At 40.2% G+C, this 17,553-nt stretch overlaps 1 protein-coding gene across 22 annotated transcripts in view; it reads left to right on the forward strand.

Moving 5' to 3' along the window:
- The window catches only part of ESRRG (estrogen related receptor gamma), a 472,603-nt gene that overhangs the window by 28,578 nt on the left and 426,472 nt on the right, over positions 1-17,553 (forward strand). For 3 of the 22 annotated variants that reach the window (XM_083733532.1, XM_083733543.1, XM_083733542.1), the window contains exon 1: positions 8,132-8,510. The exons of 13 other annotated variants lie outside the window; for them this stretch is intronic. The gene's annotated coding sequence lies outside the window, so the exon portion shown is untranslated. Of the gene's footprint in view, positions 1-8,131; positions 8,511-17,553 lie in introns of those variants that run through there. 6 more of the 22 variants (XM_083733519.1, XM_083733549.1, XM_083733535.1 and 3 more) reach the window with 4 other exon arrangements.

The following is a 17,553-nucleotide window of genomic DNA, read 5'->3' on the forward strand; positions in this document are numbered from 1 at the left end:
AGTCCTATTCCTTCACCAGGTGTCATGGAGACCTCTGATTTAAACAGCCCTGGACTGAAGTGCTGGAGCTGGTGTGTTAGTGGGGAGAAGTAATGCAGAAATGCATAGACCCGATATTTTTTCCCAGTTTGCTAAACCATTTCTCTCTGCTTTTATATCTCTTAAGAGTTGATTCACACATGCAGATAGATAATCGCTTGATATTGCAGTCATGTGAAATCAGGCCAACTGCTGAGTGTTAGGCTATGGTCAAGATGATGCTATTTTTTGTGTACATTTTTTATTACATTTATATCCCACCCTTTGCTTAGGGTGATGTGAATAGTTCTCGCTTAACCTCAAAATAATTCTGTGAGGTGGCTTAGGCCAAATTTAGACCCTGTCATCAAAAACTAAATGGTTCTTACTGCAGGGCTGGAAATAACTTCTCCCTAACATCTTGAGAGAGCCAATCCCAGGCAAAGAGGCTCAACTGTGCTAGGTTGAGCAATAATCTTACTCAAGGTAAAGCATCTTCATATGCTCATGAAACCTAAGGTGTGTTTATGTAGGCAAGATCATAGAATCCTACTGCACCTCAGATTTTTATAAGAGGTAATGCTTTCAGTGTATATGTACTGCTATTCCATGGATTTAATTTTCCACAATGATAAAACAATGCAAATCTCTGTGACATAGGGAATTTTTTCAGTACTCATGTGTAGCTCTCAATGGATTTTGTCATGTTTGAGAATCAAAAGAAAGCTACACTCCTTGATATGAATACAATGACTCCTCTTCTTTACACTTGAAAAAAATAATTGCAGTCTATGGTCTTTAAGAATGCTGCACATTGATATTGCCATTGTATCCAAATAATCATTTGCCTACTTTAATACACGGAATATGGCATCATTTCTTTTTTTCATATTGTGAATAAACTATTTTGCTGTGTTGTTAGCATCCATTCCAAAAGCATTTATCTCATTGATGGTTTTTGCATCATTGCTCATATCAAATGGTTCTCCAATTTCTAGGGCTTCTTTAGTGTATTGTAAAATTTTAAACAATGTGCAGCTATCTTTTGCTTTGCTTATTAGAAACTCATGAGTTACTTCCAGCATAAACACACAAAGTACAGAAGTGCAATTGGTTTCAGTAACACATTCTATCTGAGCAACTCAGGGTTTTGCTCATATATATATAGGATAGCCATTTATAGTTAAATAAAGATTCATTTTACAATTCTGCCATCTCTGTTCAATTCAATCTTATTCCAATTGGCAAGATTTACATTTTGTGTTAAGAAGGAATAATAAGTGTGGCAAACCTCTCTATCTCAGCAGTCCAGAACTGCCCAGCAGACTTTAGATGCAGTCAGCATTAAGTAAACTTCAAAGAAGCAGTAAATGTCTGTTATACAGAATAACACTTCCATTGCAGTATCAATAAGCTGTCCTCCTTTGTCCAATCTTTGGTCTTCCTGAGCCTTGGCCCATTGATTAGAAGTAAGCATAAACCTTCCTCCAAACATGGCAGGTTTTCATAAAGAAATGGACATAAAAATGAATCTGAGAAACTTGTATTTGCATTTTGAATCTTAGTTCATCCTTTGTATTCAAACATCACAGAGTGATTTCTTCCTGACCCTTGTTAGGTTACCAGATTTGTCAAGGCTAATTCTTACATTTTCTGCTAGCCACTAACTAGTAATGGCTAGGAAATTGTTAAGGACTTTTCAAAATCCTGAACGTCAGTTTCCCCAGAATCTAGCACAGTAGACTTGCTTATGCAAGGTCTGGTGATCAGCAGTCTGGAAACAATCCTCAGGCAGATTGGTCTGTCTACTGATCAGCTGGGTCAGACACAATGACAGACACAATGCTGCTTACCTCTGTAGTATGTTATATGACCATGAATAAAGTTATTCTGGATTATGGATAAAGCAGACAATTTCTCTCAGGCTGGCAGTGTGTGTTGACAACAATTACTTTTAAAAATGTCTCATTTCTTTTCTAAGGTACATCCTTTTAACCTTTATTCCCTCAACTTAAGTTGTAGTCCCCTGTCCATTCTATACCCTGCCCTCTAGCCCATTTATTCTCACAACAGAACTAGCTCAGTTCTAGAGTCCAGTGACTCTGATAACGCCTTCATTCTGAGCAAATTCTAATTCCCATAAAGGTTTGTATCATAAAACAAGCCAGCATGCTTTCAGTAAAGTTTCTGCTGAGCTTTAAATCATAGGGGCATGTTTTCCTGTTTAGATTGAGTAAGACTTTCATTTTTGTAATGTTCCCATAAAACAGTTATGCTGCGTGAGCTGGACGCAGATCTCACTCAAACCCATTTTTATACTGGCAGTACTGCTGATTGCAACAATGTTCTCCACAGCTTGTAACAGTGTAAGTCAATCAGAATAATATCTCATCCCCTCAAAGCCCTATACCCTGTCATTCTGTAGCCGCTTCATTCAGGTCTTTTAGAAATTCCTTATTATTAATAAGTAATTTTAATTAATTAGATTTCTATACCACTCTTCATCTGAAGATCACAGGGGGGTTTACAATGTAAAAACACAAAACTACATACCATAAAAACAAACAAAAACAATAACGCCCCTTTAGGCAGATTAAAAGGCCACAGTTTAAGTAGCCAAAGGCCTGGGAGAAGAATGCTTTTGCTTGGCGCCTAGAGATATGTAACAAAGGTGCCAGGCAAGTCTCACTGGGGAGAGCATTCCACAAGGGGAAGCCACCACAAAAATTAAGGAGATATCATTAACGTGATATGGACAATGTTTTAGTAAAATATTGCAGTTTATAATTTAATAGGCCCAAATTATAATTTGTATACTATCTTTTTAAGCTACCATTGTATCTGATATATTAAAATACATATTCAATGAAGTAACTCTGATTTAAGCCTTGATTGTGTGTTAAAAAGGGGAAGAGATTGAAGGAACATGAATATAACCCAACTCTCTTTTGACAGACAGTAATGTGAATTAGAACTATATTAGAAAATATGGGCTCCAGTCCAAGGACCCCTGTGCAAACACATTTCTATGTATCCATGATAGGACCCTGATTTTTATCCCTCAGCTATAGCTAACCATGCAACATAGCACATCTCTCTGGAGAGTCCTGCAACACTCAGAAACTTCAACCCAGATGGTGGGTCTCCCTAGGCATATAACACATGAATGTGGATCCAAGTCATGGATTAGAAATATTTCATATTTTATTTTTCATTACGCTTGTATTCCAACAATGAGCTCATATTAGTACACATGGTCTGCCCTCCTGCTTTAATCTTCACAACAACCATGTGGCATAGATTAGGCTAAAAGTGAGGTTCATGGCTGAGGTGGGGCTTGAACCTGAGTCTACTTGACCCTAGTCAGGCACTCTAAGCACTACATCACACTGGATCATATTTTATGACATATTCTTCAGGTAACTGCAAATATATTAATTATCCCCAGACATTCTTAGCATGCTTTTCTTCACACAATCAGTATTGTTAAAAAAAGGAAAAGGTTTTGTTCTTTACCTCTTTTGCAAGTCACGTTTTAGAAAGTCAGGCTGTTTTTTTTTTAGTGTGATGATTAAAAGCCATTAATTCATGCATTAAACTAGGAAAGAGCACTTTTGGAAAACCAGTACAACTAGATGAACAGTTTCAAAAACACATAGTTCTTACAATATATTTATCAATATATTATGATTTGTATGCCAGATTCTCTCCTTAAAGATCATCACATCGCTTGTGTATTCTTGTAATGATGTTGAGAATAGTCATAGTGTGAATGAGCAGTTAAATGTGCAGTTAAATATAAGGCTGCACTACCTTGGCAACACTTTTTAGAGTCATTATGTCATGGGAATCACTGCCATCCCATGTAATCATGTATACATGCATATACTTCCAGTTCATACATCATAGTACTCCTAAATATGCATAACTAAGACATACTTATTGGAGGAATTTCAGCACTCCCATCACATGTGCAAACCAGCCCTAATTTGTTTTCATCATGTACTTATTCCTATAATCAAACTTGGCAATGTTTGGAATTGCTTTAAGTGTAACCAAAGATCTAAATGTGTCAAGTATAACTTTTTACTCCCACCCCTGTTTTGCTCCAGGTGTTCATAAGTTTCAAAAGCATACTGCATGGGGATATTTAGCATTTCAGCCAGAAGCTCAAAAAGTATACTTGCTCATGTGTTTCTAACTCATATTGTTCTCAATGCATAGGTGTACAATACTGCAAACTTACTACATTTTAAATTAATTTGATCATTGTTGTGTATAGATCCACATAGGCTGATAGCATTTGAGATCTCTTTGGCTAAATGCCTGGGTGGTTATTGGCCTAACTGCCATCAACTTGGAAAACTTGTGTTTTGTTCAGTATCTTCAGCTCATTCACACTGTATACATTCATACAGTGCACATTATACACACACACACACACACACACACTTTCTAATGTATATGTGTTATGTGCAGTGTAGACTATACAGATGAGAGGCTTTTATATTGGACTTTCACCAATGAAGTTCTTTGAAGACAAAGCTGTAAAATTGTATTTAAAATAGTGTATGTTCAGATGTCTGGGCAAACGGCCTTCAGTGTGAACTGATTTCCATATTGCTGCCACACTGAACTCTAAACAGCACCATATACTGTATATTAGCATATAAATATTTGATTATTACTTTCACAAGTAAATTGTTTGGAACCCTGAAGGATGCTTGGAACAATGAAACATTCTAAATAAGTACAAATTAGATGTATTTATATGTTATTATAGATACAGCTGGTTTAAAAGGATGATTAGTTATGTTATCTTTGAAAATGCTGGGTTGTTGTTTTAAGCTAAAATCCTAAATAGAATTACCAGTACATCAGTCCCACAGTAGATAGTAGAAATTACTTCTCAGTAAATATGCATAGGTTTGCACAGCATATTTTCTTACATCTGTTTTGTTCCATATTACCGTAGGTGAATACTAGCAATTTATCACTGTAAAAGGTAAAGGTAAAGGTACCCCTGCCCGTACGGGCCAGTCTTGACAGACTCTGGGGTTGTGTGCCCATCTCACTCAAGAGGCCAGGGGCCAGCGCTGTCCGTAGACACTTCCGGGTCACGTGGCCAGCGTGACAAAGCTGCTCTGGCGAGCCAGAGCCGCACACGGAAACGCTGTTTACCTTCCCGCTGGTAAGCGGTCCCTATTTATCTACTTGCACCCGGAGGTGCTTTCGAACTGCTAGGTTGGCAGGCGCTGGGACCGAGCAGCGGGAGCGCACCCCGCCGCAGGGATTCGATCCGCCGACCTTTCGATCGGCAAGTCCTAGGCGCTGAGGCTTTAACCCACAGCGCCACCTGCGTCCCTATTTATCACTGTACCATATGGATATTGTTAGGTGAGGGCTGTTCCTGACAGGGAATGATTGGTTGAAGTTATAGACTTATATAAGTTTGTGTGCATATAATAGCTGGTCCAGAAAATGCAATTACAGGGAAATTGTTGGACTGCTGATTCCTCTGGTGATTTTTGCAGCTACTCACTGCATCCTAAACTAGTTCAAAGTATGTTAAACTGCATGATCAAGACTGAGAAAGCAGGAGATACTTTGAGGCTGCTTCTATATGGCACTAATAGGATGTTCTAAAATAAAGAGAACCTGTTGTGCTGCATGGAGTATTATAATATTCTGAAATAAATGGCATCTCACAATCCAGTACCACCAGTACTGACAGCATATAAATCAATTGTGCAAGAGTACTTCATGTGAGGTGTCCAATTTGTTGCAGGAGAAATCTACCCATCATACGATCTGGATGCCTTATTCTTTTTCTCTCTGATAGTACTTGGCAACAGCCTGGTAGGAGCATTTGGCACTGAATCTGGGCTGGAGCGCACATTACAACTGTCATGGGGATGACACCAAAAATGGTATCCCTAAAGTGACAGATCTGTCTCTGTGCTGTGATGTACAAAAGCACTTACTGCCTGGAGTTTTGCCACCACATTACAGATCACCTTGCCCTTTCTCCAGGTTCCTGGTGGTCAAGAGTAGGTGGCGATGGAGATTAACAGTGGATGGGAGGTTACCACAGAGTATCTGTATGTGTTACACCTGGGAGACACAACCATTTTAGGTGACATTTCTTCGGCACTAGTGATGTGCTCCACTGCCTCAAGTTTGACAACCTGTTATGTACTACTGAACCCACCATAAGTCAGTGTGGTTAGAATGTTGGACTAGGAAAACCAAGTTCAAATCCTCAAGCCATAAAGCTTCCTGGTCATTGATCGCTGGAACAGTCACCATTGTCTCAGTCTGTCTAACATGCCTCAAAGTTTTTCTGAGGTTTAAAATGGGCGGGGGGGGGGGGAGAGAGAGAAGATTGAGCTGCCTTCAATTCATTGGAAGAAAGGTGGGATAGAGAAGTAATAAACAGACAATTTGTTGTGGTACTGCTACTGTTGCTCAGAGGCGCTCCCAACATGCATTGAGATTAGTACATTACAACTCCAAAAGTATTAAAAAAATTGCTTGAACCAACATAGGAATCTGCCTTATATGGAATCAAATCTTTGGTCCATAGCTCTACAATGACTGGCAGCCAAGCACCTAATTTTAGGTAGGGGTCAATTCCAGGCCTAACTGAAGAGGCCAGGGACTGAACCCAGAGACTTTTGCATGTGACGTATGTGCTCTGCTACTAGAACTACAGCCCTTTCCTAGATACTTGCTAGTGGATTTAATCTGATTGTTTCAAAATCTGGCAACCGATGATGGCTATGCCACGTCAACACTACACGAGAATTTTCCTGTTAGTTGGACCTTATCCAAACGGTAGACTATGAGTCAAATAGATGGACCACCATTAAGAAAAGTACATGGGAAAGAGCTCCACCTGAAACTCCACCTAGGCATAAATAACAGACATATATCTTTCATCACAAGTTCAAACAGCAGTTTTCATAATGTCATGAAAAATTGGGGAGGAAATGAAAAAGCATTTCCTGCTATGCACACACAGGTCTTTCCACAGGCATTGACTGTGGCCATGGTTCTTTGGTGGATGTTGATTACCATATGACAAACACTTGAAACCAAGCACTGTTGAAACCAACTGATGCATAATATACTGAAACCAAGTAACTGGTCATAACATTACAGAACAAATGAGGTCTGCCCACAGTTTATTTTTATATTCTCACAATTTTGATATGACATAGGCAATTAATTACAGTTTGAGACATTGATTTGAGCGATTTTGGTTATTCTAGAAGCATTATTTCTGTGGCACAATCAGAGCAGAGAAGAGCAGAGCAGAGCAGAGCAGAGCAAATCAATCCTTGGGTTCCAGATTTGGAAAGACTTTCCAGTACAGTACTGTAGTTCTATTATTGTAATAACTAATAAATTCTGGATGTAATAAAAGCAGTTTAAGCAATCTTTTATTACATTTGAAATTTTAGTAGCTGAGTGAAAAAAAAAATGCATCCCCAAACGGGTTCTCACCCGCCCCCACCTTTTGTCTAGGAACTGGGGTATGTTCACTTGTGTAATGAAAATACAGCAGACAAACATTCAACGTGGCTAATCAGATGAATGGGAAAAGACAAATGAGGAAATCATTGGGATTTGGCAGGATCGACTGACTGGATCTGCATATTTTGATTATGGAATAATGACTGGGAAGAACGGTGCCAGTTGTAGGTTATGTTGGGATCTCTAAATGCTGGTGGATTCTTTGTACAAATAGGCAATAGTATTTTCTCACCCAGCCACCCCAGCCACCCACCAAGCCCCTTTAAGAACAGCAGCAGCAAGAAACAACACACGCAGCCACACAGGCAGACTCAAATCAATGCAAATACAACCGAGCAGGCTGCTAACGATCACCATGATTATGCATAAGACGATCTTCGGGCATTATTACATATATATTTATATATTTTAAAAAATGCATACGAGAAAAGTGCACATACCAAGTAATGATCTCAGAGAAAGAGAGAGAGAGAGAGAGAAAGAAAGGAAGGAAGGAGGGGGGGGACCTGGCAGCTTCCCCCTTCTCCTGCCAAGTTATCATTGAGAAAACAGACAGGCAGAGTGACGTCCTGGGTCAGACTGAGTGCGGATCGACTCTACCAAGGAAACAGGGAGGCCCGTGCATCCTTCGGGTGCCCACCGCCGCCTTTCTCCCCCTCACAGCCGGCTTCGCCTGGTGCGGAGCAGCCGTTTAAATGGACCCCGTGCTGCGGGAGACCCCGCCGATCTCCGGGCGAGAGCTCGAGGAGGTGGCCTCAAGCTGCCTCGGGCAGGCATCTCCCCCCTTTCTCCGGCTGAGGTCGCGGAAGCCCAGTTAAAGGAGGCGTGTGTAAAGATTTTGCAATGTCCCTGCATGGGGTTGTAGACTTTCCTAGCAAAGAAACCGGCTTCGGCTTCTTTACAGTCCCCGACGACTCACCTGATTAAACCGCCTGCGGTTCTGCCCTGACCAGGTAAACCGAGTCCACACCTTATCTTATCATGCACATCTGAAAACTAACATTACATTTGGGGCATCCCCCCCTTTCCCTTTCCCCCCTTTCTTTTTTAGATTGGGAAGAGCCGAACAGCTGATAGAAGCTCTGTTACACTCCTCCCCCCCACCTTTCCACCTTCAGACCTGGTTCAATTTGACTTGCTCTGGAGTCAGTTCCTTTTCATAGAAATCACACAGTCAAACCAGCCACCCGGGCTTTATTGATTTCTCCCGCTCCCCGCCACCTCTTTACCATTTCTTATTTTCTTTTTAAGGATAGCTTGGGGTTTTTGTTTGTTTTTCTTGCGTGTTTTGAGTATGGTGACAGATTCCATTCCCGCAGGTTTTTGTCCTGTTCCTGCCCTCCCCAACCTTTCCTTTCCGTTCGTGTAAGGGGAATTATTTATTTAAACAACAACAAGAACAACAAAAGATCATTGCAGCTGGCTAGGGTTCGAGGAGCCACAGTCATGGGGCAGTTCCTCACTCAGCATGCAGAGATGGAGGCAGCATTAGAATCACCGTGCGCAGGTGGGGGGGGGGGATTCTCGGGGCTGGAGTGAGAGGACTTGACTTTAAAGCTGTTGCCAGTATAATGTGCCTGCAATCGCAACAAACTGTATTGTTACTGTTATTGCTCTTGTTGTTATTATTAATTGATCTGCGGCTGCTTGGAATGTGTGACTGATACCCTGTGTGGGTGTTTGTGGGTGTGGGTACGTCCGCGCGCCTGTCCCACCACTCCTAGATTCCCTTTCAAGGAGCTCAGAAGTTCCGCAGCTTTGCCAATCGGCTGCTACATTGGCTGCCTCGCCTCTTGGATTACCAAGGGCAGCGCGATCTGTCCGCGGGAGCTTTGGAGGTGGCACACGGGGAAAGAGACATTAGAACCTCACCCCACCACCGCTCTTTTTCTTAAAACACTTTCTGATGAGCGATTTGCAGGAGCCAAACAGGCCTGCCTGCCAGTTAAATACTAGGGGAATTATTCTTATCTATCCCCCTCCCTCTTATTAATATGGTTTTACCACATTGTGGTACTGATTGTGTGAAGCAGTGCTCTCATGTGCACTTACTTAGGAGTAACTCCAGTTGAACTCAGTGTGATTTACTTTCAAGTAGACATGTATTAGAAGAAGTACTATTGAACAAAATGGGTCTCAGTTTCAATAAAATATGTATGGGGTTGGGGAGCACGGAAGGAAGAAAGCTTGTTGTGTTTGTGTTGAGATTATGTGTGTTTTCCTGCTCTCTCTCTCTCTCTCTCTCTCTCTCACACACACACACACACAGCAGTTCAAAAATCGAGAGGAAAGAGGGAAAGTGACATCTGGCTTGAGGTTCATGCAATCTTCCTTCCTCTGAGTATCAAGGTTTAGAGAGGTAGATGATAATTAAATTCCACAAAGGTCCCAAAACTTGTGGCAGCAGAAGTTGTACTGGTCAAAAGGGATTCCCCTACCCCCTTTATACACATTGTGTTTTGCTTGTGCTGTTTTGGGGAGCTGTAAATCTGGAAGGTGGGAGAGGAATGGGACAGCTTTCTATCCAGGGAGCTGCTATTTGGCAGGAGGATGACCTAGATAACTGGGCCCCTCTTGTGTGGGGTATGGTAGTTGAGCCCTTATGTTGTGAGAGGTGCACCTTTCTTCTGTTGTCTTACATATTATAGTTTATTATATATACATGCTGCAATCAATGGGCAATGTGCATTGCACTTTGCATAGTATCTTAAGCAAAAAGGTAAGACCCTGAGGAGAGGGGTGTTGAGAGAGTCAGAAAGTGAAAGTGAGATGAGCCTCTTTCTGTGAGAGATGACTTGGGAGATCTATGCACCATTGTTTCAGTGGCTTGCTTTTGTCCCTACACACAGTGGCATTTCATCCCTACATGCAGGCATCACACTCTTTTTTTCTTACAAGGAAGGAAACAAGTGTGTGTTGGGGAGGAAACCCCACATTTTAAACTACCTATATATGTATAGCACATAAAGCAGGCTTCCTCAACCTCGGCCCTCCAGATGTTTTTGGCCTACAACTCCCATGATCCCTAGCTAGCAGGACCAGTGGTCAGGGATGGTGGGAATTGTAGTCTCAAAACAACTGGAGGGCCGAGGTTGAAGAAGCCTGACATAAAGTGTCAGGAGCACGTTTTGTGTGTGTTTTGAACAAAGGCATTTGTGCTTCTGTGTCCTCCTGAGCTGCATGTCTGGGAGACCTTTGTGTGTTTTTAAGCTGTGAGTAGCTATTAATGTGGTGGATTCTGCTCCTTACAGTTAGCTGTGACTGCACATGAAAACATACTTGGGAAGTTGCCAGTGGGTTGGTGCATTTTCTCTCAAAGGTTAAAGAAAGAAGAGGGAAGACAGGAGGAGGGGAGGAGGAGAACTGTGATTGCTCACTTGCTCACATTGTAGATTTCTCCCTCCGCAGCCATGTACTTATATGTCTTATTAAACAGGCTTAACTTAAATATGGCTATTAGGGGAGTACTTGTAGAAGATACACAAAGGCAGAAGAGAAATCTGAATTTTCTTCATGTAACTATCAATGTAGAGGAATACTGCAGAGGTGATGCATTTTGACTATAATAGGGAGGGTTAGAAGAAGGCAGCTGTGGCAAGGTTTTAGGCATGCAGTTTTATTTTGCATGAAGAGATGACCTCATAGACTCATAGAGCTCAATGTGTATAACACCCAGCCCAATAGGATGAAGGCACTCTTTCCTGAGAACAAGCCTTACTGAACTCAGTGGTAGAAGTGTATTGGAGTAGACTATCAGAACCATGCCACACCGGCCACAGATGCTTTTTTTAAAAGCCATGGCTTAATGTGTGCTACTTCCATGACTCTTCCCCTGCTCCTGCACTACAGACTAAACAAACCAGAGTCTGACTTGTCATGTCATCCAAACCTTTACCCAAGGTTTGTTTATCCAAACAAACCTTGTATAGTATGCCAGTAACAAACCTTGGTTACTGCTCTTGGTATATGTGGAGAGAAACAAACTATGAGCCTAGGCTTGGATGTTATAACAAGTTAGACTCTGCTGTGTTTCCCGGTGATGCAAAAGATGTAAAAGAGGAGAGCCATGGAAACTTTTGAGCAATGTTTACTAGGCATGCTACTTGCTCACCTCAAACCATAGTTTGTTTAAGCTATGATTTAATTTATGAAGGCAGTTAATGAAATGATTTTTGTTTTAATTCTGATGAATATGGATACAGTCATACGGATGCTTCAGGTTACATGTTTTCGGGTTGCGGACCGCAGGAAACCTGGAAGTACCGGAACAGGTTACTTCCGGGTTTCGCCACTCGCGCATGCGCAGAAGCACTAAATTGCACTTTGTGCATGTGCAGAAGCGCCAAATCACCCCTGCGCAGACGTGATGCTTCAGGATGCGAACGCTGTGGGTTGTGGACACGCCTCCATCACGGATTATGTCTGCAACCCGAGGTTCCACTGTATATCACTGGTTTAGATGTTACTTTAAAAGAAATAATTTAGAAATTAAAGTGATTTATGCAGAAATCTTATATCTGCTTATGTAGGAGTAAGCCCCAATGCAATAAATAGGGCATTTTTGAACTGACATTGCATTGCCAGGTTTGCATTCTATGTGATGTCTGAATCGTAACTTACTTTCACATCAGGCATGCTCACAACACAATTTAATTTATATAGGCTACTGATTCTTTTGAACCGGAATGAGCATGGTACACATAGTTTGTCATGTTTCATGATCTTACACACAGGTGCTCAAGGCCATGGCCAACTGAGGCCTGCCCTGGCATGTTCATGCAACAATAAACTTGGCAACAATAAACATGGCAACATGTTGCAGTTTATGGCTATACTAATTAATTCATTCTAATTTCATGCAGGGATTTGTAACATATGAAGCTACTTTAATACCTTGGATGTGCAGATTGTTGGCCATAGGGATGCGTGCATGTGCCATTATTTATTATCATTGTCCTTATAATAGTAATAACTTTTTAAATGGTGCTTATTGTTGTGATGGTCTGTTGTGAACCATTTGTGAGGTCCACCTGAAAAGTGCATGTAAATATTGCCTCCTCCACGAGAGGTCCGGAGGATGGCAATATGAGAACAGGCCTTTTCTGCATTGGCTCCCCATTTGTGGAATGCTCTCTCCAGGAAGGCTGACCTGAAACCTTCATTACATATCTTTAGGTACCAAGCAAAAACATTTCTCTTCAATCAGGCATTTGGCTGATTAACATGGTAGGGTTGCCATATGTCCGGAAACAGTGGGCGGAAATGGCTGTAATGTCCGGTAAAATCCAGACTTACGGCAACCAATAACAAAACTTTTGTATCCAGATTTTCACTTTTTGAAATATGGCAACCCTATTCTGTGGCTTTTTAAATGTGTTTGTGGGAGGGGGAGTTATTGGTTTGCTTTTGTTTTGTTATATATTTTGTATGTTCCTGCCCTGCAGTTTATATCTGCAGTTGGGTGGGGAGTGGTTCTGGCTCCTTAGCATCCTGTCATTGGGATCTGTATGCCCGGCAGTGACTCATGTGTGGTTCGTTTCTATTACGGTACCCTGGCTCTGGAGCACCCCCACCCTGAAATTTGATTGGCTTGAGCACTTACTGGCACCCCTAAGACTGGTGAAAACCTGGCTGTTTGTTCCAGCCTTTGGATATCAGCAGTGCTGCTATTTGATATTGCTGATATGTTGTTTTTATTGTATTTTTTCTGGAATATGTGTACTAAAATGAGATTTTCTTGCTTTATTTATGTTATTATTACCTCCCCATCATCCTAGATCTTAGAATGTAGGTTGGGATACAAAATAAATAAATATTATTGTATTCTATCGTTAAGTCACTAAAATATTTATTTTTAAAAATATTTAATAGACAGAAGATAGTGATTTGATGCTGAAAGTATCTGATATGAAAATAAGCAGATAATTTAACTACATTAAGTGTATGCACTAGCATACTCCCTTCTGTTCCCAAAATTAAAAGGTTACCATCTAGAGTATTCTATCTGCTTTGTTATCATAGCACTGCTTATTATTGCATCAGTATTTCAATATTAAGTGATCTTAAAGATATTTCATCTTTCATTTTGAACCCAGAATTTGAATCAGCATTAGAATGTCAGTGCTATAAGATAAGGCATAACAAACTAAGTAGACAGCTGAAGGGCTCCTGTTGAAGGTGTTGCTGAGAAGGATATCTTGGTTTGTTCTCAGTAACCTTGTTTACAGGGACATTTCATTGCAACCAGAAATTCAGCAGGAGGCTGCCTAGACTAATGTCTGAGTGTTTGAAATTGATTGTGAGTGTCTTTTTCTTTATGAACATTACATATGCCTTAACAGCATACTTATGCAAAACTTTTCTAGAAGGTTTTTTTTTTGGTGTTGTCTGTGAGTGTATTGAAGAAATATGTGTCTATATCTGCATTCATGTACAGTAAAAGAAAAAAGAGGGATGATCTGATCTGATAATGGTTTTCCAATATGCCAGCCAGGATTCATCTGATTTTAAAAGTCTCCTGGGTTTTAAATGTGTATTGTTGACTAGTCAAAATAGTCTGTTAGGTCTAAAAATTGAGAAAGCATGTGTGTTAATAAGCAGTTTCAGTGATGTGGGATTCAACACTTTCTTAAGATCATTCACTGAAAAATGCATGAATATAAAGGGTCAGAGCTAAATGCCAGAAAACACATTTTAAATTGTTGGTAAAATATTTTGAATAATATGCAGGATATGTACTGGTCATGCATTTTATACAGTATTTTATAACTCTAAACTAGTTGTATTGTAAAGCTTTATACATAACTATATATAACTTGTATGATAACTTAATAATGTCAGAGTTGTATTCAAGAAGGCCAGTATGGTCCTCGTTGGTCATATCTGAACACTCTATAAAGCAGTGGTTCCCCTTTGTTAGTGGGCAGCTTTGTTTAATTATTAGGGCAAAAAATATGCATGCAGACAAAATCCTAAATAAATAGCCTCAGTCCTAAGAAGCAATAAGGGTTACAGCAATGAAACTTACCTAATGCAATTTTAAATCCATTCACTAAAAAACCTTGACAGTATCTGCCTTCCAGGTAGTGCACATTTGGAAACAATATATCTCCATTTAAATGCAGATCTACAGTTTTCTCCAGGGGGCAGTTGGTGAATCTTTCGACTGAACTGCTGGTACTTGAAAAACTAACTGAAGATTTCCCCATGAACAAGGGACCGTTTCAAGTCAGCTGTTTGAATAATGATTATATATTTTTTCTAATATTGTAGTTTTATATTTATTTCAAATGCCTTTTGAAAAACCAGACTGAGCTAATACTACCTTTTTGTGTGTTTTTACTCAAAGCAGTTTTACCTTTATTTAGAATGTTTAAGGATAAATAATAAGTCTGACAAATCAGTTCCTTGTTTTTACGTTGCCATGATGTTTGCATTTGAATTCTACACCCCCCCACCAGATGGATGGGGCAGACTTCCTTTGATTTTGACCTAGATACTGTCTGATTATTCCTATATAGTGAGTACCTTGTAATTTCCCACTGTGAAAATAGGTGAACAACTGTTGATGCCATCTAGCAGAGCTGCATGGACAATAGGGCTATGGTGCACATGCGGTTTAACTCCATCACTCCTTGAAGATTTCATTATGAGAGCAATGTGAAAATGGGTGCTTTGTTAATATGAGGGGTGGCATGTGGGGGAAGGAGGGAGGGAAGTTTGGGGGTACAGTAGGACAATGTTCATCTTATTAAAATACTTTAATTTGCTTTAGTCCAGGTGGTTTTATGTTAACCATGCTTAGGGTTCAAATGATGTCAACGTTTCACACAGAGAAACAGCAGAAGATGTCAAGTTGAACAGACTGTTAATACTGCATGTTTTCAGTTACATTTTCCACCTGTGTTTGCTAAAAACAGGGAATACTCCTGGATCTGAGGCTGGAAAAATATTTCAAACGCCTGAGCACAAGCAAACATCCATTTTTTAAAGGCACCATACCTTGCTAGGGAGGAAAAACTGTTTCAAATTAATAGATAATAGCACCAAAGAGACTAGGTAGAAAGGGATTTTTCTTGGCCATACTTAAGCATACAGCCTGGGTTGGCTTCACATACACTTATCACATGGAAATCCCCCCCCCCATCACTATACCAATATTGCCTGTCATGCAACCTGAAAAAGCTTTTGTAAGCATATACAGTATGTAAAAAGGAAGCTTTGAGAGAGCCAATGCATTGTAGTGGATAGAGAGTGCTGAACATGACTTGGCGAGACATGATTTTAAATACCCACCCATTTACAAATACTTATTGGGTGACCTTGGAGCAATATTTCTTTTCTTACATGGAAAACACAGCTGTGTGAATCTACTGCAGGTATCCCTTATATCTGGACCCATATTCTCTTTCTATTAAAGCATCCACAGCTTTCAGGAACCTCTAGCAAAATACTTCACCTTAAAACAAACAAAGTGGGGGGAAAGGTGCTGAGCCTTCTCCAAAATTTCTACAAATAGACCTATAATTTTTTATTGAATGTGAATACTAGGTAGATTGCTTGAACATGAGAGAGGTTGTGTGGTGCTGTTGGAAGTGCAGGTTGCAGCGACTCGGGACAGTAACTTTTCAGCACTGGTGTCCAGATTGTGATAATTCCCTGGAGTTTGTATGGTTCTCACATGACAAAGCTTCCACTGAGCTGCAGTGAACATTATTTTTCCACTGGACCTATGACCTTGAGTGACTTTCTGTTGTCTCAGACTTTTCGGCTGTTCTGTATGTATATGATAGCTTTTGTTGGTATGAATTAATTTATGAATTGCTTAATTGTTGCAAAGGCTTCCTGGGGGAAAGGCAGCCTACAAAAGTAAATTAATAAATACATAAATATGTGGGGATAGGTGGAATCAGGGCAGAATTTCTTCCCAGGTAACATTAGTCCCACTTCTTATTTCAATGGAGTTGTTGCTGCTTTTTTTAAAGGCATGGCCAAGAAGAACATAGGAAGCTGCCATATACTGAGTCAGAACATTGCTCCATCTAGCTCAACTGTCTACATTGACTGGCAGTGGCTCTTCAGGGTTTCAGGCAGGGGTCTTTCCCAGCCCTAGCTAAAGATGCTGGTGGTTAAACTTGGTTAAACCACTGAACTACAGCCCTTCCCTTTCTTAACACATAGCCCCCTGAAAATGCCTTACTGAAAACCCACTACAGGATTTGACTATTATGTTGTGCATGTTGTGCAGAGACTGGAACATTTTGTACAGTGTGATGTTTCCTTTGATAACGGAAGGAGAAAAAAATATTATTGAAGCCATAGGATAAGAGAATGGTGCTATTTTTCTAGAACATATTTTCTGATGGGGAATCTAGTGGCAGTTGCTTTGAAGCATGTGTAATTGATTATCATACATTTATTTTAAAAAGGAGACATAACAAGGAATCTAACATGATGTTTTGGAATATATCTGCTCTCCACAATGTTCTTGAGGAAAATGTAAGGTTGCAGGCATCATTTCATGCCCTGTATGGTTTTGAACATAAATCAAAGAAATTGTTGGAGAGTTATAGATGTTCATAGCAACTGTAACTATAATAAACACATGCAGTATATATTTTCCAAGCTATTTTGTATCAGCAAAAAGCTGTAGTTGGCAATTGGTATGAACAATTCCACTTAATCACTTAATTCATGAGAAATACCAGTATAGCATAAAGCCATACACCTTAGGATTAGGTTTAGACAGTGCTTTTTTCTAAAAAATATATATGTTTTGGGATACTCTCATTTTCCTACTCCTATTGAAATACTGCCCCTCAATGAGGCCAAACTTAGATTCACAAAATGTTTAGGAGTATGCGTACCCCTGCGTCCTCCCAGAAAAAAGCATTGGGTTTAGTTTTAGAAACATTGATTAAAGTGGGGGAAGAGTATGAATTAGATGTACTAGTCTCCTAAAATCTAAGGCCTGAATGTCACCATCATTTTCTAAAT

The sequence above is a fragment of the Podarcis gaigeae genome (assembly GCF_964106915.1).
Source record: "Podarcis gaigeae genome assembly, chromosome: 3".
In the NCBI taxonomy this organism is placed as follows: domain Eukaryota; kingdom Metazoa; phylum Chordata; class Lepidosauria; order Squamata; family Lacertidae; genus Podarcis; species Podarcis gaigeae.